The sequence below is a fragment of the Falco cherrug genome, chromosome 2 (assembly GCF_023634085.1).
Source record: "Falco cherrug isolate bFalChe1 chromosome 2, bFalChe1.pri, whole genome shotgun sequence".
NCBI classification, from domain to species: Eukaryota; Metazoa; Chordata; class Aves; order Falconiformes; family Falconidae; genus Falco; species Falco cherrug.
Window position 1 is genome coordinate 55,160,738 of NC_073698.1, and position 27,364 is coordinate 55,188,101.

At 36.7% G+C, this 27,364-nt stretch overlaps 1 protein-coding gene across 1 annotated transcript in view; it reads left to right on the plus strand.

Annotated features, from left to right (window-relative positions):
- Positions 1–27,364, plus strand: part of GPC6 (glypican 6) — a 773,218-nt gene that overhangs the window by 390,548 nt on the left and 355,306 nt on the right. The gene's annotated exons all lie outside the window — the stretch shown is intronic.

The following is a 27,364-nucleotide window of genomic DNA, read 5'->3' on the forward strand; positions in this document are numbered from 1 at the left end:
TCACCGTGTCTACAGCAGAGCAATAGAAGCAACACATGCTTCCCAAGTTTTGCAAAAGATGACATAACAAAACACGTGGAATGAAAGTTAGTCAGCATCAAGAGCTTTTTGAAGTGTAGCAGAACTAAAGAAAATTTATTTATTAAGTTTCTTGCAATGTGCTTTGTTATTTTATATTTTTGTAAATGTTGTACTTATTGCAGGTTATGTCTTTAAGAAAACATATAATTCTAACCTTATAGCTTATCTTGAAGTGGACTTTTAGTGATTTACCACAACTCAACACTCTGTCCCTGCAAATTTTAAAATCCTTTAGAAACCAGAGTCTGATCAGTTCCAATCAAAGAAATGAACATTTTTATTTATAGTAAAATAAGAGAGCATCTCTGAATACACTGTCACAGGAGCTCATTTCAGGGTAACTTGATTAGATTAGTATGCTATCAAGTTTGACTGTCATTCAATGTTTGATATGGGATATAATCTGCGACTGGGGATCCTTTTGTGGTGCCTATTTCATAGGATTCTTTTATCAATAGCTAGGAGGGCTTAGTGTCCATTTCACTTCTTTATGTACATGCATTTCAGCAGTATTTACATTAAAGAAAAATGTTGCAATTTTTTGTTTATTGATTTATTTTGCCTTGGTAACTTCACTGGTTTCCCTCACTCAGGAAGTCTTGAAATTGGTGAAAGGAAGAAACCTGGAATTATCAAAAACAATGCATGCTGAGTGGGTTCAGGTATGCTGAGGATCTGTTCTGTGAAAAGATTTGCATGGAAAAATATTTAAGGCTATGGAAAGACATGATGATTTACATATAAATTGATTTTTTTAAAGGAAAAGGTTAGTTTTCAGGAATTTGAGGGAAGAGGCATAATGCAAATTATATGTTATTGACTGCTGAACAAGCTGGAAAATTACATTACAAAAAATTAAATTATGAAAGAACTAAGACATTTGGAAAAACATGTTTCCATAAAAGACACAGAAATTAGTTGTTAAAACAATGGACCTCAAGTTTCAGAACTCTGACAAAGTTCAGAAGCTTTCTTGCCTGTGAGTTTTCAGGAACTGGGAGGAAGATATTTTAATACTAGTGAAATTTTCTGTGAATAGCATTTTGTTTTCTGTGAAGTTTTAGGATCATTCCTTCTTTTTATAATATACTATAATGCTTAATACATGTGTTCTGGGTATGATGCCAACTCACAAACAAAGCTCTCTAACTCATTTTTTATTGACATCTTCCAAAACATTTCTATATTTAGCAATGTTGATCGTGTCTCTGTACAAAAACGTCTTTGAAAGCACAGAAGATGGTTCATAGGGTATGGTACAGAAAAACTGGTATCCCAGCACCAGTCCTCTATTCCTTAAGAAATAAAGACACAATATCCAACAGACTAGCAATGCTCTTTTTTCCTTACTGAAGGACGTAATCTTTCGCTCATCTCACTTTGAGAACATGTGCCAAAACATGTTGCCTCTTCCTGTACCATGCTGTAATTTGCTATGTTTAAAAGAGCTAAAAAAGTTTGTAAAACTAATTTTTTTTTCTTTTTTAAAAAAAGATCCCTCACTGCAAGCTAACATTTCTCAGGCTTAACCACTAGGAAAAGCCTTTTTTCCTCTCCTCTGTCTCTCCTTGGAGCAATCATCTTGTTTCAAAAAGGCAGTGATTAAGGATTTAGTGAATGCTGTATCACTTTTTGGCTTGGCCAGAAGTTCAGTTCTCAATGAAGTGTTAAGCGCCTTTAAATGGGCAATGAGCAAATTTTGCTGCTTGATGATCACTGAGAACAAATGATGTCTTCCCTGGATGATTTTCTCTTCTGCAAGGGAGGAAAGCACAACCCAGCTCCAGCAAGCAAGGAGCAGTCTTGCAAGCTCACTGCAGCAGGCTTGGAGATTTGCCATTGCAGGCATCTCGAGCAAAATGCACCAGCAAAGCTGCTTTGTCCACACTATTTCCTCTTCAGGTCAAAGGACTGAGAAAGTCCCAAAATATCCAATGCCAGTCAGGGCGTTAATCCATATTTCAGAGTAATTATTTTTCATATTTTGCTGGCCTTTGTTTCTAGGTTTTAAATTTCCTGTAATTCTTGCTTCTTTTTGTCAGCCTTTTTTCCTACGTACATATCACCGTTCCAGTTCTCTCCTGTCTTCTCTCCCACTGTGTCCTTTTCTCCCTCCTTTCTTTTTCTGTGCTTCATATGAAGCCTTCATGGGAAAGTCGTGATGCCTTTGCCTAGTAACTAGAGAACATGAACAAGCAGCCAAAGTCAGCTACTGAAATGGGAATCGTGGTAGTTTTTCCAGGTAATAGTGTGAGAAGCCAGCTCCTGCTGCCTTCTACCACCACCCCCCTGCCCACAGAAATGGCATACCATCCTCTGCTGCTGCTAGCCCAGGTTTTGGTTCTTCAAATCAATTTCTGGCTAGAAAGTCCCAGAGAAACACTTATCTTTTCCAAGACTAATCTGGTCTTTCACTGGAAGCAATGCAATTCTTGCTAAGGATTGATAATAACTCAGTTTAGGTGCTCCTTGTGATGCATCTGCAGTTAGACTCCCTAGCTCCCCCCTTAAAACGTTACGGTTTCACTCAACCTCACAGTGACATTGTAAAAATTTATAACTGAAAACCTGGGACAGGACCTTATCCAGTATTTATATTCATAAATCAAAAGGGAGGATTAATATTCTGCATCTTTAAGGGCTAAGAGTTACCGTTGGACTTGTGCTTAACAGGGAACGTGCCTGGGATTAGTTACCAATTCAAATGTTGAAGTGGAAGTAAGAATGCCCATTTTATACCAACCATGAGCTGCTTGCAACACAGTGCTTTTCAGAAGGACTGGAAAATCCTTACAGGACAGTGATGGTAACTTGGAAAACCGACCTTTTTTAAAACAGATTTCCTCAGGAAAGATAGTACTAAGACTTGCAGAGAAGCATATTTAACATGGTCTAAAGAAAAAAATTAGAAAGGTTTTCAGGTGGAGATACTGACAGGATAAAGACACCTAGCTCTGTAACAAAGTGATTTTCTGTGCTTTTTGAGCCCTGTGGTGCTTGCAGAAGCTCCAGCATTTTTGATAAATAAGCAGGACTCTTGAAAGAAGCAGTAGTCATTATGTCTTTCTTTTGCTAATGCAAACAATTCCCCCCACCTCTGAGTACCTGTTAACCCCTCTTATTACAAACAAAAAACCTAAATAACTGCTTTCAGCTTCTAACTTCTGAATAGGAGTAAAATGAAAAAAAAAAAAAAAAAAAAGATTCCTGGTGAGACAGGATTGTTATTTCCACACACTAATTTCAGCTAGCATTTCAGAAAATATTGGGCTAAGTATTCTATTTTCTGTCTCGGTTACCTAACCTGAACCTTGAGAACTGTCTGTTATTATTGTTGTACTCATCTAATTCCAAGCAGACAGCTTAAGTTCCTAATTATCTGTTCAATTCTCAGTTTTCAATTGCACAAATAGCATGTAATGTTTCCCAGTGTGTAGCCATACGGGTCTTTCTGAACATGACAGGAATGAATACTTACTGAGACTGCTAATCTCAGTGACTATGCAGTGGATCTTATTTCCTCTCCCTCCATCAAAGCTATGAAGTTTAGAATCACTGTTAAGAATAAGAGGTTTGAGTTTTAAATCCTTTTAAATCAGGTCAAGCAACCAACACCTTGTAAAACCAAGATTAAACAGCAAGTGATAATGTTTAATCCAATTCTGTTAGATTTTACATCAGAAAACACACATAAGCAATATAAATCTTGTGCTGCATTTTACTCCAAGGTCCGAATTTGTTTGCTGTTCCTTCCCCAAGCTATATTAAAAATATTAAAGCTTGGCTAAATTAAATGTTTGTATAGTGCTTGACATTTAGCTTCCTGAAGTATATTTTATGACTTCTGTCACTACAGTGTGAAGGTACATCCTCTCTGAGCATGCAGCCTCTGAGTAACCCCATTTTTCTGATAAGGAACTAAAGCATAATGTCTAGATCTTTTGCAAGAAGACACTCTGCTGGACCTACAGGTAGCCTCCTCAGTAGGATCTTTAGGAAAAGTTAATGTACTTCAGCATCTTCCAAACCAGAATGCAGACAGACATTGCTTCACTCTGCTTGCAAGAGGTTGTGTGCACAACTGCAAAGAAAATCAGAGTAAGAGCTAGGATTTCAGCCTTGAACACCTACATTTGAGGCTACACGAATACCTGACATGGTTTTTTTTCCAGTGTTGCTTAAAATGAGACAGAGTTTCTGACTCCTTACTGCACGTTCTGTAGTAGCAATTGGTGTTTAGTACTGCGGGGCAGCAACATGAAATACTGCATATAATGGGATTCCTATACCTGCATGTGTGGAAGGGATGAGTTGTGACTTTTCATGGTCAATACATGCTCTGGAAGTATTCAGAAACATCGTTTTCCTATCTGGTTACTGTGATTTCACTCATGCTTTTTATGTACAGTAGCAAGTGGTAACTCAAATAACATATGGAATTCCAGCATAAAAGGCCTTTCCAAAGTTATAGCTTATTCCTCAGGCAAAATCACTACTTATCACCATTTCCTTAAATTTTAAACCATCATTGCTTACATGGGCTGCCTAAGTGCTTGTGGTTGTTACCACACAGTCAGAGATCCGGGCTTTTTGGCTTCTCATGATAGTACGTCAGAGACACTTAGTAATGATAAATAGGTATCTGTAACATGTCTCACAAAGCTTAAAAGTCACTAAAAGAGAAAGAAAATTTTTATAGTGTTAGACAGACATTTCTTGGGCTAAGCTTGGACTTTGTGCTCTAAAAGAAAAAAACAAACCTCAAAAAAAGAAGTAGAATTCAGGAACTAATCCATGTTTCTTTTCCTTCTTATTCATTGCCATTCTGTTTTGGGTCTCAGTAGCTTTTGTATTGTGATGTATGTCCTTGGAAGAACCAGATGTTGCATCACAATTGCTGTTGATTTCTCATAGGGTGTCACACTTGTAAAATCCTAACTACACTTTTTTCACAGTTCCTGAAGCTAAACGATGATTTTCCCTACCACAATTTCTTTGTATCTTTCTTTCTTTCTTACATACTGTGGCAATTTAACATCTTCCAGCAAAAGTATACTTGAAATACACAAATTTAGTTGCATAGCTAAGAAAATGTAAAAGGCTGTTTTCTTGGCTGAGGTCCCATTACCAGTTGGAGCACGTTAGCTATGCACACAGAGAGTATCTTCTGGTTTGGTTTCATTTCAAAGGAATCTAGTCTCAGAGTCCAAGACCATCCTGCCATGTGAAAGAAAGCATGGTTAAGTGTGCCACAAGTGCATGCCTGATCCAAACTAAAACATCTAATGTAGATTCTCCCCTGAAATTTAAAGCATAGTGTCCCCAGACAAACACAAACTTCTTCCTTGTGTAATCTGCTAACCTATCACAAGTATTAACTCCTAAAGTGATGATGGTTTGGGATGGATGGAAAAGTGAGTGAGTAAAGTAAATACTGTAGGGCAGAAAAAGAGGGAATTCACCTACAAAAGAGATGGGGAAAAGATGGTGATGCTACCTTATTGAAAATATAATTGGTACTTATACGGAATATTTTATGAAATGATAAATTTTCTAAAATATATTTTCCCTACTTATACCTACAAAATGTGGAGCTTTTTCTTGTAAATTATTTTATCTGTGAACCAAGTATGTGAAATATGTTTTGTAAAATAAGGACAATTATCAGTGTAAATAAAATCTGTATTAACATCATGTGACAAATAAAAAAACTGTCTCCATTTTATTCCATATCACTATTTCTTGCTGTCATGGGGCAAATAATTCATTTTTTAAAAAATGTTATATATATTTACAGAAATAGAAAAAAAACCATTTTAATATTATCCATTACATTTTAATGCGTTAAATAAATCTCATCTACTATATGTTTTTGTATGCTAAGGGATCACTGTCTTCTACTAACTCAAGGAAAGGTAACTAGAATGCAAAATTCTTTTGCATGTATACATTTTTAGTGTTGCCACTATTTTCAAATCATTGCTATATGATTGGGTGAGGATACTTTTCTTTAGTAATTTTTAATGGAATATTTTGTACGAATAGTATTCATCAGTTTTCCATGTAAATCAAAAGAGCACAGGTCCTCCATGTCTACAGCATGGACCTCTCTTCTTAAAAGCCTTCCTCTGCTTTATTGCCCAGTTATTTTTATTGGGAATTTGTTGCAGAAACTCTCTGTTCTGCTTAATAGAAACCATCTAATTCCTCATTAAGAAGTATTAATGGCCTTTTGTTCTTACATCTATTTTACCCATCATCTTAAATAGCGTTCTTTTCTCCCAGGTGTTTAACACTCATATGTGCTAGAGAGTAATCACATCTGGCCCTGATCCAACATTCATAATGTTAGGTTAAGCATGACACACTCTTTTAGTGTCCTGAGGTATGATGGGTTCTCTGTTCTTTTGATTATCCTAATGGTCACATTAAAATGACCAACCAAGGGACTCATCCCTTGTTGATATGTTTATTTTGTTATTATGTTTCTATTCAAAGTGCTGAGAAGACAACCATAAATAAATGAAATCCATTCATTGCACATTCCTTCCAATAGTCCTTTCTGTCTGTCCTTATTTTAATAGAAAACCAGATTCCCTAACTAGCAAATAGCCCCTAAACACAATTATGACGTTCATGAGCTGTGGCTATAATCAAATGAACATCAGGAGGCAGCTGTGATTCACCAGCTTGTTGCTGCCCACTGGGACTCTTCACTCTAGCAGCCATCAAATCAGCAACTACTAGAGCAGTTCACACAAACATAACTCCAATACACTAAGTTCCACCTTATTTTAAGCCAGTCCCAGCACAACACTTGCTTGACAGTTTGCTTCCCAAATTGCTATCACCTACTGTGCTTTTCCAGCTACAGGTCAACAAGGTCTGTTCCATGGAAAATCCCAAATCTAGTAGTTAGCTTGAAGTTAGAAGTAATGTTTCTGTTCCCTGGCGGGAATGGCTCAAGTAACATAAGCAGACTTGCTGATCAGTCAAACCAATTAGCACATGCTTGCTTGCCTTTCTCATCTCCCAGGGTCTGCAAAGTGTCCTGTCATCTTTAGACATATTTACAAGGAATCTGATTGGCATCTTTAGAAATATTTGCCAGGAATGTGATTGCCAGAATCACAAACTCCAAAGTAATGGCATATAATCAACATACAGAACTGCCAGAACTACCATTTTGGTTCAGTTTGATGTGTGGGGTTGTGGGGTTTTTTTCCTTTATAGAAATGCCTCAGAAGCTCCCATAGTTGAAAAGAGCTTATAAAGTGCTTTAAGGTCTTTGGATGAAGAACAGTAAATGAAAAGTACTAGTTGCTTTTTTTGAGCCAGAATCATGCATGATATCACGCTTATTTAGGAGGCAGAAGAAGAATTTCAGGACAATATGCAGACTAAATATCTTACAGATACTATGGGAGTGATGTAGACAATAAGAAATGACAATGTATGGAAAAAAAATACCGTTTTAGTAGCCCAATCTTCCTTTTCTGTTCTAATTTATATAAATGAAATGAACCCTCTTGGAGGGGAAGATTCGGGAACACTTGGTCCCTTAAATCAGCCCAAGTTTTATCTGAGCAATCTGGATAGATCAAGTAATTAAAAGAGCTGACAAATCTAACTAGCAAATAGTCACAAGCTTATCTTTTCAAATAGGAAGAGCAAATACTCTGTGTACAATTCACACGGCCATGTACATTGTAGACATCTTCATCTGCACTGGTCACTCTTGGTATTTTTATAGTCAATTAAGAGAAATAAGCACTTCATGGTACTGTTTATATGTCCTTAATGTGTACTCCACATCTGTATTCTAAGAAGCATTAATCCTATTCACCAACTAGAAAGAGACCCTACTGTGAACAATTTGGACAGGGATATCAGTACTGACAGCATCCCAAGTTGGGTGACATGAATCCAAACTTTTAAATAATTAAGTCACAAATCAAACCTTTTCCCAAACTCACTCTTTACCTTGCAGTATAAACGTAGATTTATGAAAGTGAATACCAAACTACCTGTGCTTGTCTCATGTATTCTGACACAATACAGCATTTCCAGACTAATCAGAGAGCATCCATGTCTTCAATGAGCTGTGCAGATTTAGCACAAGGTTCATGCACCTTTATGTCCTGTCAGTGAAGGGGTGCACTTCTCTCCTGAACAGCACAGTTTACGTTGGCTGAACATGTCTGACCATAGGTAAATTCTACTATGAAAGGAAGAAAAAAAGTTTGTGGGCTTTTTTACTACTTTTATCAGGTAAAAAAATGGGGGTTTGCTAGTTTTTACCCCTAGTAGTTTTATCAGGGTGGGTTTTTTTTCTTTTTTTACAAGCTGGTCATTGTAATCTGAATGCTTTGTAACTATAATAGATAGCAGCTCAGGGAAATGCTCCTCTCTATCATCTCACTCATTAGGTATTTCTCCAGAGACAATTTAGAAGCGCTGTATTAGGGAAATAAACATTTAGAACAAAAAAGGAAAAGAGAGTCTTAAGAGGTTAAGAACTCAATAAAAATTTAACATTCAGTCACTGACTATAAATATTTAAAGAACTATTGATGATGATGAATGAAGAAAAATGGCTATCTAGAAATAAAGGATCAGAATAAAGAAATTCTGACTATATATTTGTAGAAATAAACATTTTCTTTCCAACTAGGCACTTCTATGGAAAGCAGTGCATTTTTTTGGTCTACACAGAAGAGGCCTACAAGGCATGTTATTGCGGGGCAGTGAGTTTAAGTCAAGATTTTTACCATCATTTTTATTGCGGCATGAATAGATTTGCACTTAAAGTTTACAAGTGTTGATCTAAGTAATGGTAGTCTTAAAAGATGGCAATGAATCGGTAATCATGTCTATTTTTAACAGTCACAGATTTATTACTTTCTGAGGTTTTATGAGAAAAATCTAGAAATATTCTGATGCAGAGTTCTCTATGTACACTTACTAAAGATTCCTGTGGCTAAGTACATTAGTGTGTGTAAAAATGTATAATACTGGCTTTAAAAATTACATCTCTAGCACATGCATAAACACGTAAGAGACAGCATAACATGGGTGGTATATAATAATGTTTGGTTGATCAGTAGCTTATTATCTCTTTTCCCCAAAGTTTTACAGCCACATAATCCTATACCATTGGTTTCTTTAATGGTGTAAATCATGTCAGAAGTCATGCTGAGAGGGAAATGAGAAAGAATCAACTGCTTTGATAACTATGATTCACTGCACAATTCAGGTTGATTTGGACCTGTTCCTTAGCTCCTGTTCTTTTGTTTGTTTGTTCGTTTGGGGTTTTGTGGGTTTCTTTTATGTGTGCGGAAAGGATCTATATAGTGAATACTGTATGTGTATGTGAGTTACTACACTGGTTGTAGCCCTTAGACTGAAAAACCCATATAGTCATTCTGTCATTTCTGGTGAAGAAGCATGGGGAACTGAAACTGCCTTGGTAGGTATATGTAGGATAACCCTTGGCAGAGGTCTATAATAGTTGCTTTGTGCCCACATGGCAAAGTGAAGAGACCACTGAGGATTTGGATTGCATTCTGTAGCATGTGTGTTAAAGATAACCAAACTCAGGCTGCAGGACTTGGTGTGCAAATAAGAAGCAGAATGAGACAGCAAATAAGTAAAAGACCTAATAACTTTGAAAGGTAGGAAACATTTCTGGCACTTCAGAGTACCAGCAGCTTCCTTTTTTCCTTCTCTGATCCTTCAGAGCCTCTCTGTCCTTTCCAAACTAATCCTCAAGAGGCATGAGAGACGGTTTCCTACATCATATCATTAAGACTTACCTCAGGAGTTTAAAAGCATGTCATTAGCAGTTTCCTTAAATAGTGGATAAAAAATAAAATAAAAATCAATTCAACTGCCAAGGTCGATACCTTCTTGGACAAGATAGGAAAGAAAAGGAAACAATTTTCTGGACACTTTTTGGCTTTGTTCAGAAACAATATAACAGTTTACAGCAGTGAAAGCACACACAAGAGTTTATCTTCCAAGCTTTTAAAACCTGTTTTTAAAATGCTCTTTATTAACAAGTGCTACAACTACCTGGTATCATAATGATTTTTTGTCATTTTGTAGTTCAGTCTAGGATAGACATATAATTTGGGGTGCAACATTTCATCAAATCCATGTTTGTTCATTTGTTTGTTTATTCACTTAAATTATGGGTTTAGTAGTTTAAGACATCTGTATTTAGTTTTTATTGTTACTGACGTTACTTGAGCAGCAAGGTTTTACCAGTCATGTGAGCCTAAGGTGCCATGTTCCTTAAGCACCAGTGTACCAGCAATGAGCATGTAGGTTCTGCAGAACTTTTTCCAGCCTTTGCTTAAATGCCTGTGGCCAAACAAAAAATTGATGTCAGAATATTGTGCTAACAAGAAGCATTGCCAAATGATAAAATATTAATTCCTTTACTCTATATGCAGATATGAGAGAAGAAGCAATTACCCCTACTTTAATTGTTTCATAGATGAATACAATTATTATGTTACTCATTCTGTTTGCAGACTGAATGTAAAAAATAACATCCACATCATATAGTCAGAGATTTCATTTTAAAGCAAACCTTACCAATGTAAGATATATTAAAGCAATAAACCAAGAGATTAAACTTTCATAAACAGTAAGAGCTCATTGTTTTGTAAATGGATGTATAATAACGTCTTTGTAGCTCAAATGAAACCATAAAACTGACTGGGCGCTTTAGTCTTTCTGCAAACTTTTGATTTATCTTTTTAATCACTTGCTAGCCTTTTTTATGACAATTAAACATTGAAAACGGGCTCCAGTCTCCTTGCTGCATTACTCTTATCTTATTGAACTGCTGTCATTTCTTTATGATGGCAAGCAATTTAGAGGTGCAAAATAAAACGGTTAAAGTGTATGTGGGTCCTGCTGCTACAGGTGTTTGTTACTAATGAGTGAAGTCATAGCTGCTGTTGGAATGTGAGATTTATCTTTCTTTGTGAGTTGTGCATCAGAGAGTGGATGGGATACCTCTGAAAAACTGATATAAAGAGTCCAAAATCACAGAAAGGCTCTAGCTAGAGTTTAAATCCATAATATCAGAGTTAATGTTCGAGAAAGTTTAACTAGATTGGTTAACTAGATTGCTATTTTGAAGTATTACAACAGGTGTTATGGTCCATCTGTTACAGGTACCTGCTAATGTTCCAAACATTTTTTTTAAATGAACAGCTGAAACGTAGTTATACATCATTAAGAAAATGCAACATAATGACTGATAAATACCATAACTGCTCTAAAAGAATTAAAGACTCTATAAACCTGCTTGCACATGTGCTCTAATACTCATTGATAGCCATAGCTATACCTAGGATTGAGAAGCAGTTTCTGGAAATCCCCAATTATTTCCAAGTTCTCCAGCTCTGTCTTACAAACAACTATTTTCTTTTTTGTGTGTGTGAGAGAGAGTATTCATGCCTAACAAAAGTTACTATGACCCTCTCTGCATGCATCCCCCCCAACCGCCACCGCCCCCATACACACACGTCAATGTTAGTGCCTCAGGGCTAACAGGACTAAAGAGTGCTAAGAACATATTTTGTCATTGAACAAATCTGTTGACTCAAACTGCCATTTTTTATGTGGTGACTTCTGAGAGTTGAACACACCCTAGAGAAAACTGTTCTCTGGAAGAAGAAAAGTAATAACAACAGCAGAATTTAACTTCTCATTTCTCATTGCAGTCCAGCTACTTGGAAATACAATCCATTTTTTTATCCAGTTCACAACAAGGAGATAATTGTAACCTGGGAATGTTTCAGTGCTGATAGGATTGAGTCTTTAATATTTTTAAATGCTAAATGCCCTCAGTGACTTTTTGTTTCTTCCTTTGCTTTTAATTTCCAACATCCTGTCTTCATATGTTTTATTAAAGCATTTATTGAATTTCACATTCATGTATTTAAAACGCATTATTTTAGTCTATCACATCAATTACTATCTGCATCCGTTAATGATTTTTTCTGCCAAATATAATCAGCAGGGCTTTGCAAATAAGTCTAACCTAAAAATAAACCGGAGAATTAACATCTGGATATCATGGAAGAAAGCGATAAATCCTGAAATAGCATCAGCTTTGAATTCTGCCTTTTTAGATGACTTTCTATCCACAACTCATGTCAGACTGTCTATTGCTAGGGTATCCCTACTGTATGGTATTAATTTAAATAATTTTAGTTGTGTGTTGTTCATGTAAAATGGAATGAACAAAGAATTTCAGGACAGAGTCTGAGATTTTTTATTTCATTTGTTTAAGCTACAGACACTACTTGTGCATAGTTTTTGTGGTATAATTGTTTGGGGTTTAGTTCTGCTGACATTATGGCGGGTTAGCAGTGCAGATGATAACAGTTGACAGTGCCTGTTGTGGAAGTTAAGAACTAGCTGACTAATAATTATTATATACATAATAAAAATTACAAGATTTAGAGTAAACCTTGTAAATAAACCACAAAAAGCTAGATTAACATAATGGTAAGGGTCTGATTTAATCCCACAAATGTTCAAAGTTAATGGCGGAGAGCCTGATGTTACGTGTTTTAGGCTAAGTGTCCCTCTTTGGAAAAGAGCTTAGTCTGACTATTGTGGTTGTTTCTGTGTGTGATTAGGCCAGCTGCATTTAAATCAAATTAAGTCCTTTGACTTTTCTTTGTGTGTGCTTGCAGATCAGGCTTTATAAAACAGATTACTGAGCACTCAGCTCAGCAGTTATATCTGGAGCTAGGTCTGATGCTAGATTTCATGATTCCACGTACCTAGTCCTGGCTTTAAACCAGAGGATGAGCTCCTCAGTAATTCTTTTATTTGCAAGTGTATTTCCTGAAAGCCTACAAGACTAGCACTGGCGTTTTGACTTGAAGTAAAATGTTACTTTTTTACTTGTATAATTTGGATCAAGAGGCACTCACGTTTATATGAAGGAGTGCTTTTCTAGAAACTAGAATCTTTCAAGTTTTAACACACGCTGTGTTCTGGAGATTAGTCTGTGAATAGTCTGTCAGGCTGGTCACGGTGACTGCTTCCCTGTCTCTCCTTCCTCCACCCTAGCCCTTGACTCTTGCAGAGTTATAGCATCTGCCTGCAGCCCAGGTTGTTAGTTGTACCCTTCTCTACAGCAGCTGATTGGGAGCTTTGATATTCCTGAAAAGTCTTGATTTGAGGCAGTCCCCTTCTGTGTGAACAATTTAGGTAACACAGACCTTAATTTTCTGTTCTCTGGCCTGTATGATCCTGTGGCAATTTCATAGCCCATTTTGCATCTATCATGGATAGACAATTAGACATAGCTTGATAGAGTTGGCAGTGAAGTGGCAAAGACAGATGATTATCTGAAAAATTCACATCCTCTAAGAAAAAGACTTAACTCCTCAGTTAAGCATATCCTCCCACCTTGTATGCCTAAAGATTACTTCACATATATTTACAGAAAATTAATGTCCGATGCTTAGTACTGAAACTAGACAAAGAAACACATAAGTTCACAAGGTCACAAGATCGCAGGATTCATATGTAGTGAGTTATTTCTTGGCATTTTTAAAAACACATACCATAAAATTAGTTTCAAGAGCTTCTTACTATAAAGGAGAATAATGACAAGTGAACTGTCTATATTAAAACTTCATGAAAACAGAAACAGTTTTTGAAATATTAAGGAGTCACTCAATTATGAAATTTAAACAATGTAAATGGGCTCCAGAGACATGATTGCAGTTCTAGGAATAGACTAGTTTGTGAGCTGTCACAGCTGAAATATTCAAAATGAGAATACATTTTTCATGTAGTTTTAAGGCTTTAAAAACAGTGAAAAAATCTTTATTTCCCAGTTTCCAGATTTCAGACCTAGTCCAGTACACATTTTAGATGCATATGCCATCAAATCTGTCCTACTTAGTTATCATGCAAACCCATCAACCACTGAATTTTAAATATGATTTAGTTTTCCTTGTTTTGGGAAACTAAAAGAAAGCAATCTTACCTCCAAAGGATTTGTTATTCTAAACTCTCATCCCTATAAATATTCAAGAAACAAGTTATGTAGAAGAAATACAGGGTTTAATATTTCTGAGCAAATTTAAAAAAAAAAAACAACCTTCTACAGTATACCTTTTTCAGTGCTGCCCTGGATCTGAGCACACAACATCCGTCTGACTTTCTCTGAGGTCTCATGGCTCCTTTTATGTGTACTTCTAAAGTGCTTCATTTGCTTTTTGACCCCTCTTTCCCTCTCTCCTCTGGAGAGGAGTCCAACTGCTAACATCTACACACACAAGCCAGCCTCCAGCCTCCTGGCTTATTCATGGAAAAATGCTGTAGTTTGCATGCACTATACATGCCTGTAGCTTTAGCTGTCTGGTTTATATGGGCCTTTTAATTCCTTTAATCCTACTCCTAAATGAAGGCCAGACATTATACTCACTGACTTCAATATTTTTTTCTTTAAGTAGGTATAACCAGTTTTGCTTTATTAAACCCCAGAGCTAGGTCAATTGGTATTTTTGAATAGGTGCAAGCTACAGCCTTAGAGGTTGCTGGAGATTTTACCCATTTTATCCACATAGGGTCCTAACCGATGTATGTAACATCAAAGACTGCAACTGTCATCTAGAGGAATCTTCTTTCAGCACCTGTAAGAACCTTGTCTTAATTCCTGTAGATACATGACGTAAATATTTGATTTGTAAACACTTCTGCATAGTTGTGCTCGACAAGCACATTAAAAATAGTCGCTCATGAGCTACAAATCTCCTAACTTGCAGCTACTGCATATATTGCACAGCTGGCTGTCGTGATGCTAGCAAGATTTTTGCTCCACGATCAAACAAGAGTTTAAAATTCAAAACATTCAAAATGCTTATCATTGCTGTCATTTCTATGCCGTCCTGAAAATGCTAAGAAAAACTTTTCCATCACCCACCTAAGACGTACTTATAGCAAAGTTGCCAGCTCCGTGCTGAATGAGTACCTTGCTATTTTTGCTGAGCTAGACCCTTGCCGAACTCTGCCTATTGGGGCCCGCTTAATTTGAAATAGTTGGAGCACTGCACAGAGGCCAGACACAGAAGGACACAAAAACTACATTGGCAAATGATCTGTCAAGTGACCCATGAACAAAATCGAGATTGAGTTGCCCTTTGAAATAAACCTATTTGAATTTTATTATCTCTAGAGCACCTTGTGTCTCTAATCTTGTGAGAGGTTAGTATTCCATCCATCAGAGCAAGATTAGAGCTCTAGCTGATGCCTGTGCTTGATGATAACTGAAGGCAGCAGTTGGGGCTGGAGGAAGGAGATTCATTACCATCAGCAGTTCAAAGAAAGACTGGGTAAACAGATGCTCAGGGAAACATGTTCACAATATAGACCAAATATATTCCAGGTCAGGATAGCAGGAATCAAAGGGGCAGAATGTCAGTGAAAATTTAAACCTTTTAACAATAATCCAAGCAAAGCAATGTTACCTTATTCCCATCCTTTTCTTTCGTGTCACAGATTAGCAGACCCAAATGGCTGCTGCCTACTAGGCTGAAATGTTAATCACTTCCTTGGCATATCTATCAAGAAAAATCTAAGACAGAAGGAATAAATAAGAAAATAGTAAAAGAAAAAAAGTTCAGGACTCATGACCACGTTAATGTCCACCTGATATGGATAGACAGAAGCAAAGAATGCAGATTCCATGAGATGTTAAAAAATAATGTTATATTTTTACTAATTCAGAAGTTCTCCTTCTCCTACCTCAGGTAAAAATCATTTCTCAAGTGTTATGTCTTTTTAAAGCTTACCTGACATTTTGAAAAAGCTTTAATGAGAAGGCATTGTTTTTCCATGTCCTTGTTTGCCTGAACCTTCTAAATTTTATATTATGCTCTGAATTATATATATGATTAAGTTAATAACAGTGGTGACCTTACTTCTTGTTTTAAAAACAGAAATGTGATTAAGTTCTGTTCTGTGGCAATGTCAGCTCCAGCGATATGATTGCTTCAAGAATATAGAAGTAATCCAAAGGATTAAAATGTGTAGTTTTCTAATCCTTTAGTTGCTCCTGGTGGGTCTGGATTTGTGCCTCTGGCTTTTCTATCCATCCAGAGCAGACCATATATTTATGGTCTCACATTTAGCTTTGAAGGATAACGAGAGGCCCTTCGGACCTGATGCCAATGTGTCAGCCAGCAGCAAAATAACATGAGACTGAATTTTTTATTTGCTGTCAAAATTCATAACATCACAAAGGAAAAAGAAATAGAGGGTTGCTCTGAGATTTTCCAGAGACAGAGAAGCAGTTGTATGCAAAGTAGGAAGCTGTTTAATTCTTAGGTCATAACCATAGTGTAGTCACAATTTTTCTTTTTTTTTAAAAAAAAAAAAACAACAACCAAAACCAACCAAAGTAAAACAATGCCAAAATAAATTTCTATTTGTAGTAGATTATGCTGATGCTCAGAGTATAAGGAATCATGACTTTCAGCTAAATCAGATTAAATCAGACCCTGTGACAGAATGTACAAACTTTGAGGCTCCTCAGAATAAGTAAAAATGTTTAGAAGAGGCTAATTTTAAACGAAAAACATGTAATAACAACAACAAAGTCCAGGGTATTTATGGTGTCCTGAAATATTTCTGTATAGCTCTGGTTTCCAGAGACAAAAGCTGCTGTTTCTGTGCAATCAAGAAAAAATGATTTTTCAGTACCCACTACGGTTACATTTCCAGCCACATTAACTAACTTTTACTGTATTAAGGGACTAACCCTATAAACTATACATGGGTGTGTAACACTAATTAAAGTGCTTAATGACTAAATACATATTAGGTAGGCTGTATGGCACCTACTGCAATTGTTGTGAGATTAAACATAAAAAAATCAGTTGAAATGTATTATACATGCACATTTTATCAGCAAGTCTGAGTGAACATGTGGTCTTTACAAGAGAGGAATATGCGACTAATAAAATAATGCTTCTTCAGTGAAAGTGGAGAATATTTTCTAGATAATGGGTTGAAAAAGCAATATAATTTAATGCTGAACCCTAATATAAAAGTCACCTATTGGAAAGACATTTCTAATTATATGGTTTGTAAATGTGGAAGCACTTAAAGTATAAGGCCATCTAGGCTACATAAAATTATAATGTACTTATGAAGTTTCTTATTATGGAAAAGGAGCAGTGTAATTAGCGTCACCTCATATATAGCATACCTAATGTTTCCATTTTTCAGAAGTTATCACTGTTTTAGAATGAGTTTGAATGTCTTCTCACAATTATTTAGGTCTTCATTCAAGGAAGTATGTTGTCTCAAAAGACAGAAGATGTGTTCTCTTTTGCCTCCTTTTCAAAGAAATCCCTATTTTTCTAGCTCTACTGATTTATCTGCCCCTTACCACGTCATATGTCTGAATGTTTCTCCCCATTTGGATGGAGGAGTGAGCAAGCAGCTGCGTGGTGCTTAGTTTCTGGCTGGGGTTAAACCATGACAAAACAGTTAGTGGGAGTTTCAGCTCAAACATGGCACAGCATTAATGTTATGGCCAAAAAAGCTGGAGAAATACCAGAATATTACACAAGGAAATAGTGTCTAGCACTAATTCTAGGCATCAAGTGGGAAGACTGTGCTACCAAAAATGACCCAGAATCTTCCCTCCATTCGGCTCAGGAGGAAGCATTGGACACCAATGAGGAAAATATGGTCTGTGCCTGCACTCCCCAGTCAAACTGTCAGATAAAAACCATGTAAAAATCATGAGGAATTACATCTGTCTGAGAGAGAGGGATAAAATTTGTATAGTAGGGATGACAGACACCTGGGTCTGAAGGCTGCAGAGAAGATGGAAGAAGCATTAAATGGCAGAAGGCCTGGAAATCCGGAAATAGATTGCAGAGCTCCTGGCTCCTACTGAGCCACATTGTTTCATCGCGGGAGCATAGGAAGGAATCAAAGCTATTGTTTGCTTAAAAAGTCAACAACTTGTGGGTCCATTGAAATATTCTTATCAATTTGTTCGATAGATTCAGCAACTCATCAGTACATCAGCATAGAAGCACAAAACTTTGGTACCACTACCTGCCAAATCCATTTAGATGGAAACACCATATGCAATACAGCAGCTAATAAATGGGACCAATTCCCCAAATAAACTTGTCCTAGAAGTTTTAAGGCTACTCCTGTGTAGTTCAATCAAAGAAAAAGTAGACTTTACTGTTTGAAATCTAATGTAACCCTAAATATATATCAGTCTTGCAAAGATAGTTTTTCAGTTCATTGTACCATATCTTACATCTAAGTTTCCTTCTGACTAGAAACCTTTCCAAGTAGACTCACTCTTAGGAGGGAAAAAGGTTTCTGTTGAGAAGGTAGGTCAGACAAAAATCAATCATGCAGCATCCTAATCCAGTGAACTAATGTCTGCAGATGAAGATTTGTGTTGACTTTAAAGCTATTCAAATACAAACTTTGTTTTTTTAATCCTGATCTTTGAAACATCCAGGTCGGAAAGTTTATTGACTTCACAAATCCCTGTAGGGGACCCAAGGTCTTTCTACCAGCTCATGAACACAGATCCAGAAACAGAAAGACTGTTTTCTTCAAAAGTAACAGATCTTTTCTTTCATGTGTAGCTTCTCAGACACCAACGCTTTTATCCTTAACCTTAATCCTTAACTTTATCCTTAATCTATGATTTTATGCATTCCCTTAAGTCACTGATTGCCCAAATCTGATCTCTAGGACCGTTGCTGCTCCTTAACTCTCCTACTATTAACTTAGGGGAAAATAATTTATCCCTCTAACAAACTGAGGACATGTAAGTTGACTTCCTGACATGTAAATGGGCTTAGTTTGATGTCACAAAGGAAAAATAAAGGTCGTTCCTTCAGTGAAGTTTGACCATGTAGCTCAACTTACAAGCAAGCAATTCAGACATACCTCTGTATTATTACAGTAAAAAAATAGTACTGTGCGGAGTGTCCAAATAGTCAAAAAAACAGCTGGGATAACAGCCTGGATTTCGTACTGCTTGGCCTCAATGGTGCATGGAGTTCCTTTGAGTGTGGATGTAGGGAAACTGGATAAGCTTGAAAGTAAGTTAGTTATCTTGGAGGTATTTTTATCTTTTTTGTTAGTGGTGTTAAACCATAACAGAAGTTATTAGCTGCATTCAGGGGTGTCCGCAAAAACCATCAACATGACTTCATTACCTCTTAAATTGCAGACTTATATACAAAGTTGATTTTATATATATAATCATTTCAATAGGAAGTCAAACTTCAAACTGTTCTTACAGCAGGCTTCTGCCAGTTAGCTCACATAGAAATCTTTGCAGTTATTGCACTAGTGTCTGTCTCACGTCTCACATCTTAGAGGGTTTTTTTGATGTCATGTACTGTTTTCTTTAGAAAAACTAAAATGAGCTTGTTTCAAAGAGGGAGAAAGGTGAGATGAGATGGAAAGGAAAACAGTAATGGGTTTACAGCAGTTACATTAAATAAGTACGATTGTGTAAATACGCCTTAGCTCTCTGCAGTTGCAAGTGTGACATGCAAGTAGCTACAGTTCTAATTTGAAACATATCATGATGCACCCAGCCTGATCTGTTTGATACCTGTCTTTCCACACTGGGATTCAGGAGCTGCACTTCCTACTGGATACTTCGCCAAATGGATGCCATCCAGTAGATACTTAAAAAAAAAAACACCTCTCTTCTTGAAGCTGAATAATGCCCAAGGACTGGCTTTCAAACTTCTCAATGACAGCTCTTCACAGTAGTCTTATTTTGTTTAAAATGGGAGGAAGAAACAAAAAAAGACACTATTCTAAAAGAGGCAAAGCAGGCCTCCTCAGTACTATACATGCCTAAGTCCAGGTTGAGATTTCTGCCTCCAAAGGCCAGTTCCAAAGTGTTGCTTCTGTCAGGTTGTGCTTAATTGCCACATTGTAAATAAAAGTCAGTGAAGATTTTTTTCCTCTGGCCAGCCAGAGCCTCCTTCCAGACAAATGACTCCTGCCCTTTGTCAGTTCAAGCTGTCTGCCCTGAGAACAGGCATGAAGGCATGTAGTGACTTCAGTGCCACATTCCTCCCCAGCACAACACCTGACCTCTGAAGACCGCAGGACTGAGTATAGAGATAGCAAATGCTGCCTCTGTTTTGGGAGCTGCTTGCCAAAAAATTGCCTGCTTTTTTTTTCTTCTTCTTCTTTGGACAGAATGTGTGAATTATTCTGGCTTAAATTGGTTTTATCTGGTTTGTAGCAAGGCAATTTGTTGTTAATTTCCCCCTGTGTCCTCTGGTCCACCTTACACTTCCCTGTATTAAAAGTCAACAAACTTTTAATGTGTTTAAGAGATTGTTGTAGATTATAGGCGTGACAAAGAATTTTCATACAAAATGTAAAATGGTAAATCTCCTTAACTATTGAACTGGATGTTTAATAACCTCTAGTGGTACGTTGGGAAGAACAGAACAATCTCTATATTTTAAAACTATTGTTGCACTGAGCCCCTTAGTTTATATATTGTTAATATCATTTTCATGAAAGCTTTAAATGTTTTTCAGAATAAACTGTGGTGACTCATGAATGTTTCAGGAGGTGTTATGCATTTTTATGAACATATGATGTAAAATTCATCATTCTAAAATTCACAGATACCCACAAAATGCTACATGCCTCTCTTTGGTCATGGATATTCATGACAGTACTACTGCTGTAAGCATTTAAATGCCCATTCATAAATATTCTAGAATGTTGCCTTCTGATGCCATGTAACATTTTGCTTACGTTTTATGGGTACTTCATTTGGGCATTTTCCACTTGATAATGAAAGTAGAACCTTCAGGGACAATTATTGCTGTATATATAAATTATGGGTAAAGTTATCTCATTGCTTTGTTTTTATTCCTAGCATTTTCTTTCTTGGTTATTGCCATAAGTTCAATGAATTCTTTGAGGGGATCTTGGGAATTTCAGGTTTTGTATTTATAATCAAGGATACCTCATCAGTATAAAGTACCAGATGCAACAGAATATGAACTGACATTCTAGAGAGCAATAAAGATTTCAAAGAGTATGTGTTAATATCTAATTTAATAGTTCTCATGTGAAAGTGATGTGTTTCACCTAGTTACAGGATAGTCTATATAGCATCAGTGGCAGGATCAAGTCTCCCTTTTAGAGATACTCAAGTGTTAGTAAATGACCTTTTGCAGTGAAGAAGTAAGTTCAGCATTTAAAGGTTGCACCTGCATCCCCTGAAGTTGTTGATGATGTTTTTATTGATTTCAGTATTGCAGAATAAAGTCTTATAGACCTTTATCACTGCATGTAATCAGCTTTGAGTAGATGACAGATCCTTTAACTCTATATTGATGTTCATTTGTACAATAAATTTTTTGTAAATTGGCATTAAATAATGCCCTAAGTTCTTTGCCAGGTTAGGTTTCTATTGTGATAATGGCATTTGATGTTTACATATCAGCCTAGCTTTTTTTCCATTTGCCTGCACCTGATCTAACCTGTCCAGCTGAGCCCATGATAGATGTGTTTGTGTTTCTTCCCCATCTTCCTGTCCCTTATTTAGCACAGGACAGTGCTGTCTGCATTATCTCTGTGCTTCACAGTGAGGAGCAGCTAAGGATGGAGCCTCAATGGTCTGCTTCCCCTGGCTTTCCTTCTTTCCTTGCAACAGCCTGACCCATAAGGGAGAATAAGTCATAGACTCTGGACAGGAGGCAGAGAAGAAGATCACAGTGAATTATATTCTGTTATCAAGTCCTGCAGTAGTCTGAGAAATAGAGGGATTAAAGAGGGGAGAGAGACCCACATCTTTACTCACAACCTTTGAGGCTGCACTGGCTTCTAAAAAATTTAGTAGCATCAAAAAGATTTCATAATGTCATGATATTTACAGATATAGGACATTCTAGAAAGGTATCGATATCCATTAACAGCTAAATCACTTCACCCATAAGTTATATTACCCAAGACCTAAGTAGAGGATGTAAATCATCTATTCTAAAAATGTGTAATTATAGCACACATTTAATTATTGACTTGTATTTCTTAGCTTTAAATGCAATGTATATATATTCAAAATTAGTTATAAAAGGAGAGCAATTTTCAACAGACCTCATCACACTGCAGCTTTTGTTGTTCCTAATGGGATATGAAATTTGTTTCCCAGTTGAAAAGTCAAAGCTATAACAGAATTTTTAAATTAGTTATTTAGGCTCACTAAAAAGTAATACCTATGCACTGGTAGCCTGATGCATATGATTTGTTCACTCTTGAATATAAATACAAATGTAATGTCAAAAACGGGGGTGGGGGGGTGGGGGGGTGTGTGGAAATCTGCTCTAAGTATTCTCCTTACAGCAATTTCTGCTCAATCAGGAAGGTAGATTGAGTTATTTTTTGTTCTGTAAGGTTAGTTATTATTAGAAGAAAGTCTCTGGAAACCTGAAAAAAAAAAAAGTTGGAAAATTAAAAAGCATAGAAACCACAAAGGTTAATGTCACTTGAATTTCCTTGAGAGAAATCACAACTCACAACTTTCACTAATTGATACCATAGTGAAGTATTTTTAAAAATATTTTTAAAAAAAACAAACAAAAAAAAAAACCACAAAAAAAAACCCTTTGCAAGAATCCTACAAAAAGATGAAGAGTTCACCAATTTTTTTTTTTTTTCCAGAATGATTTCGTGAACAACGAGAGACAGAAATAGGGTGGGGAGAGAGCGGGGGAGGGTAGAAAAAGAAAAGGCTGCCATTGATGTATGTCATGAATGTAAGTATCTGTACTTAAAGAACCACCAAAGAACCTTTCTGTCCAAAAAGGTAGTCAGCTTACATGAATTCTAATATCCTTATTTCCATGAGCTTTACCAGGACTGAGAAGTTCAAAGATGTGGGATGAAGTTAGATAATTAAAGTCCACATAGGGTGTAGATGCACACACATCTTCACAGTAAATGGTAGATCACTAGAATTTCTATGTCTCAGTCCTCAGAGCTCTTTGAAAATCAATGCCCACAAGCAGGAGAACAAGGCTATAATGGGGAACTGCCTGTATGTTTTGGGTGGTGTTAGTCAATGATGGATGAAATCAGTATGCCACCCTGAGCAATGCTGTCCATAAAGGCTGATACAAAATCAGACTTATATCCCTGTCCAGAATCTCTTAAGAGCTCTGTGCAGCTGAGTTGTTTTTTTCTCGGGTATCAGATGCACCATGGTATAGCATTCAGATCTTAAGTTCTGCTAAAAAGGAAAGGTGAGCAGAATATATGGTAATTAAATGAAATTTCCTTTTGGTCTTTTTGGTCTTAAAGCTCATACATATCTTTTGGGTTTTGGGAACTGGACAATGCTTTTAGCTTTGTATCTTGTGCTATAGTTAAATATTAGTTTTGCTTACGTTACAGATGGAAAACAAAATATATGGGAATTTATCAGGCTGGGAATGATTATAGAACATCAGCTCCAACATAATAAACTTTTGTTTATCTAATAATTGCCTCTAGATGGCTGGGATTATATTTTGTTGAAGGCAATTATTACATCACGTCATGCTGCAGTATTATCCCCAATCCTGATGCACTGACTTATGATGACAACTAGTCATCACTTTGGAATTAAGCTAGGTCCCAGGTTGAATTGCAGTATGACACTAGATTGCCTATGTTAGAGTGAGAAAGGCAGCTCTCAGTTGACAAGGTAGTGTGAGAGTTAACAAGACCCAGTTTTTAGTCTGAGAGCAGTACCTACCATTCAATAAGAGAGTAGTAATGCATTTTGTCCTTTCACTAGAGACAATTATTATATATCAAGCATCCTGAACTTACAAATTATGTTTAAAAATGAAAACTAGCTTAAGTGTTATCCATTGACTGCAAACTCACCATTTAAGCCTGTATAGGGTATGTAATGGTTTGAAATAGCAATCTTTTCTCCCTCTTTTCAGTAGCTCAGTGTGCCTTAGACCTCGTCCTTTCCAACTGCCTCATAACCAGAACCTTCCTGAGATCCTCCAGCTAATAAATGAAAGCTGTATAAAGCCATGTTTGCAACATAAGACATACCCAGGACATATTCTGTCATATCAATGAATCACCACTTAAAATTAAGAAAAAATATTTCCAGTATTAACACTGCTCATGACAGCCTATTTTGGCAGCAAAAAAATTCACAAGATATATATTTTAAAACACTGTGCAGCTCTGTCTTATATATATTCTCCTCTCCCACCCTAGTACTTGAGTGCCTTCCAGAAGCACATTAAGCAACATGACTAATGTCTGTCTCATCTTCATTCTTTTTCTTTGAGCTGAAATATTACGTTATTTTTCAAAAGCTACCTGCAACTTGATGAAAAGTCATCTTTGCAATGAACATAAAATCTTTAAATTACTGTGAAGACCATGGAAATATCCAACCTTTGCAGAAGCAAGCACAGTTTCTCCTGACGTAAGTGGGCAAGTACCCAGTTACGCCAGAACAGTTTCTGTACATATGTATCACAAAGCAGACTACTTTCTTGATGTATGGAAGATTTGTGGACTAAAAAAGCAAGTAATCCTTCACAGAAGCATTCATTTTGCTGGACAGCAGTTCACTGAGAATTTTTCTAATTAGTACAACAAAGGAGATCTCTTTCTCTCTGGAACTAAAAAGGTATCCAATTTTGTAGTTGGTGCTGCTTTATTATCCTGGTCCTGCATAGGCTTACTGATGCAAATAACTCTCTTTAACTAATTGTCTTTTGTATCAAAGCATACAGAAGACTAACGGTCTAACTTTTTAATGACATAACAACTTACTCTAGGCAATAGCTCTCAAAGACTGGAGACCTATGAAAAGACTAAAAATTAAACAAATCTGCTATTTAGAGGACTTTAGCTTTCCTACAGAATGTGTGTGTATGGTGTCATGTCTGGACTAGCGTGAAATTTAAGCTTGTGGTGTTACTGTTGTTTGTACCACTGTATAAATAAAGATTGTGACCAGCATGGACCACATTGTGCCAATGCTGTACAAGCACAGAATAAAAGTCCAGCCCTGCCTGAAAAGTTTGGTTGGCTTCCAGCAAACTGACTGTGAGATTGTTAAATAATACTCCCCTCCAAAAAAAAAAAAAAAAAAAAAAAATTAGTAGGCTAACAACCTCAGAGAAGAGGAGCTGTCACGAAACTTGGTTATGCTTTGCTGTGACTGACTTATGCAATGGTCTGATCTTTTTAAGATAAATAGTGTCATTTCCAGTGTAGCTACAGACTGGGAGGAGCCAGCATGTGAATTGCTTACAGCAGTCCCCCCAGCATACAGAGCCTTATGGAGGAGGAGGCAAGGGGCCTGGATACATTGCTTTCTTGATTGTCTTTCCCAGTTGTTCAGTTGCACTAGTCTGAAAGCCTGGCTTCAACCTTAAAACATATTTTAATTTCAGCCCCAAGTTCTCTGCCATCTTTTAGCCTTCCAGAGTCTGTGACTAGAGAGCCAGATGTATTCAGCAGCCCAGCTAGTGTGCATTATTTCTTAGAAGAAATGCTGAGTGTATAAAATAGCAATTAGGATGATTCAGACATCAAGGATACCACCAGGTCAGGGCTAGCAGTGAAAAACAGCTTCGTTTTGCTTTTGTCTCAAACAGCTTTGTCAGAATTAGTGGATAATTTGGAAAAACAACAAAGACTGTATGTTGTGGACCTCAGGTTATTCTGGCAACAAAGAATCACAAGAATTTCTTTTTCTGGATTTTGTGATTTTGTTGGTTTGGGGTGTTTTTTTGCTTTTCCCTACATAAAGTATTTGACAAAAGCATACTCTTTTCTAGTTGCATTTTTTTCCATATGAAGAGTTGCAGTTTTAATGACAGTTTAGACATTGGTATATTTATTAGAATATATTTTCCGTTTAATAAATTCTTTGATGCAGTATGTTATCAATGTTCTGTGTACACATTCTCATGGTAACCCCTTTGCAGTTACCTGGGAGATCAAAGACAGCAGCTCTGCACAATTTCTGCCAAAAAGAAGAGACTCTTTTCTTACTGAGTCATTGTAGACTGGTCCACGGTGTTCGGTGGATTCTGCCTTCAGCTGATCACAGTTGCAAGTCTGGAAATTAAGTGTAGATTTTTTTTTTTACATAGTCTTAATTGCCATCCTGTCTTTAGCATTGCAGTGGTTCTTCATTTTTATCAGTCACTGTAGCCACAGCAGAAACCTTTGTTAAAAAGAGTATTCACATTACAGCTTAGCCAAGACTGTAAGAAATCAGCACATCCCTGCGGTTAGCACACGTAGATGTGTCTATGGACAATGACCACAAAATTAGAATCTGGTATCCCATGGTTGGCTGCATGATGACTCCTGCATCAGTGCAAATCACTTAATCACAGCAAATACATGTGTTTTGGTGAAGGTATGGCCATCTCTGCCTTGCTGCCTGCAATGCCCCACTTACAGGCCACAGCTGTCAGTGAACTCTTTTCCATAGGAAGTTTAAGAAAGTTGACAAGTGACCCCTGTAGGAAGATGGGGTCCTCTAAAAACCAAACCTTCTGAAAACCAGCCTGCTCTTTTCAGATGTGTTTAAAGAACTACTGTACATGCTCAGTGAATTTCTTGGGAAAACCTAACTGCCATATGGCAGTTAAAGGATCTTAACAGAACAGATGACTGCATATTTCCACTGTATGCCATGGGCTTAGCTTCCAGTAAGAATAAATTCCATAAGCCCAGATTTAGAAATAGGGTATGGTTTGGGCCTAAGTAGTTAAAAGGCACAGAAGCAGTAAAGTCTGCAATCCTTTTAAAAAACCACAAGGTCTTCTGTTCTAAAGCCAAAAGCTAGCACAAACTGGAATTAGTAGGATGGCTGTGACATGTCTGGTGGAGGATTCTAGTACTTCAGTAGAGTAGGCAATGATTGAAAATACTAATATTTTCTTAGTATTACCAGGACATATAATACTTTTAAGAGGGATTCTGCTCATTTCCAATCAGGTGTCTTTCACATTCTCTTCAAGAGTATTTGCAGATAAGTTTTCAGATTTATTTCCATGGTGGTATTCTGCATTGTAAAAAAACAGAAAAATTGAATTGATCATTATCTAGCTATTCTAAAATCATTACGTTTTCATTTAAATCATCGTATGAATGACTTGACTTTTAGTTTAAAAGATTTAGTATACTGGCTGTGGAGGGTATTGCAAGGGACAGGGATTGCTAT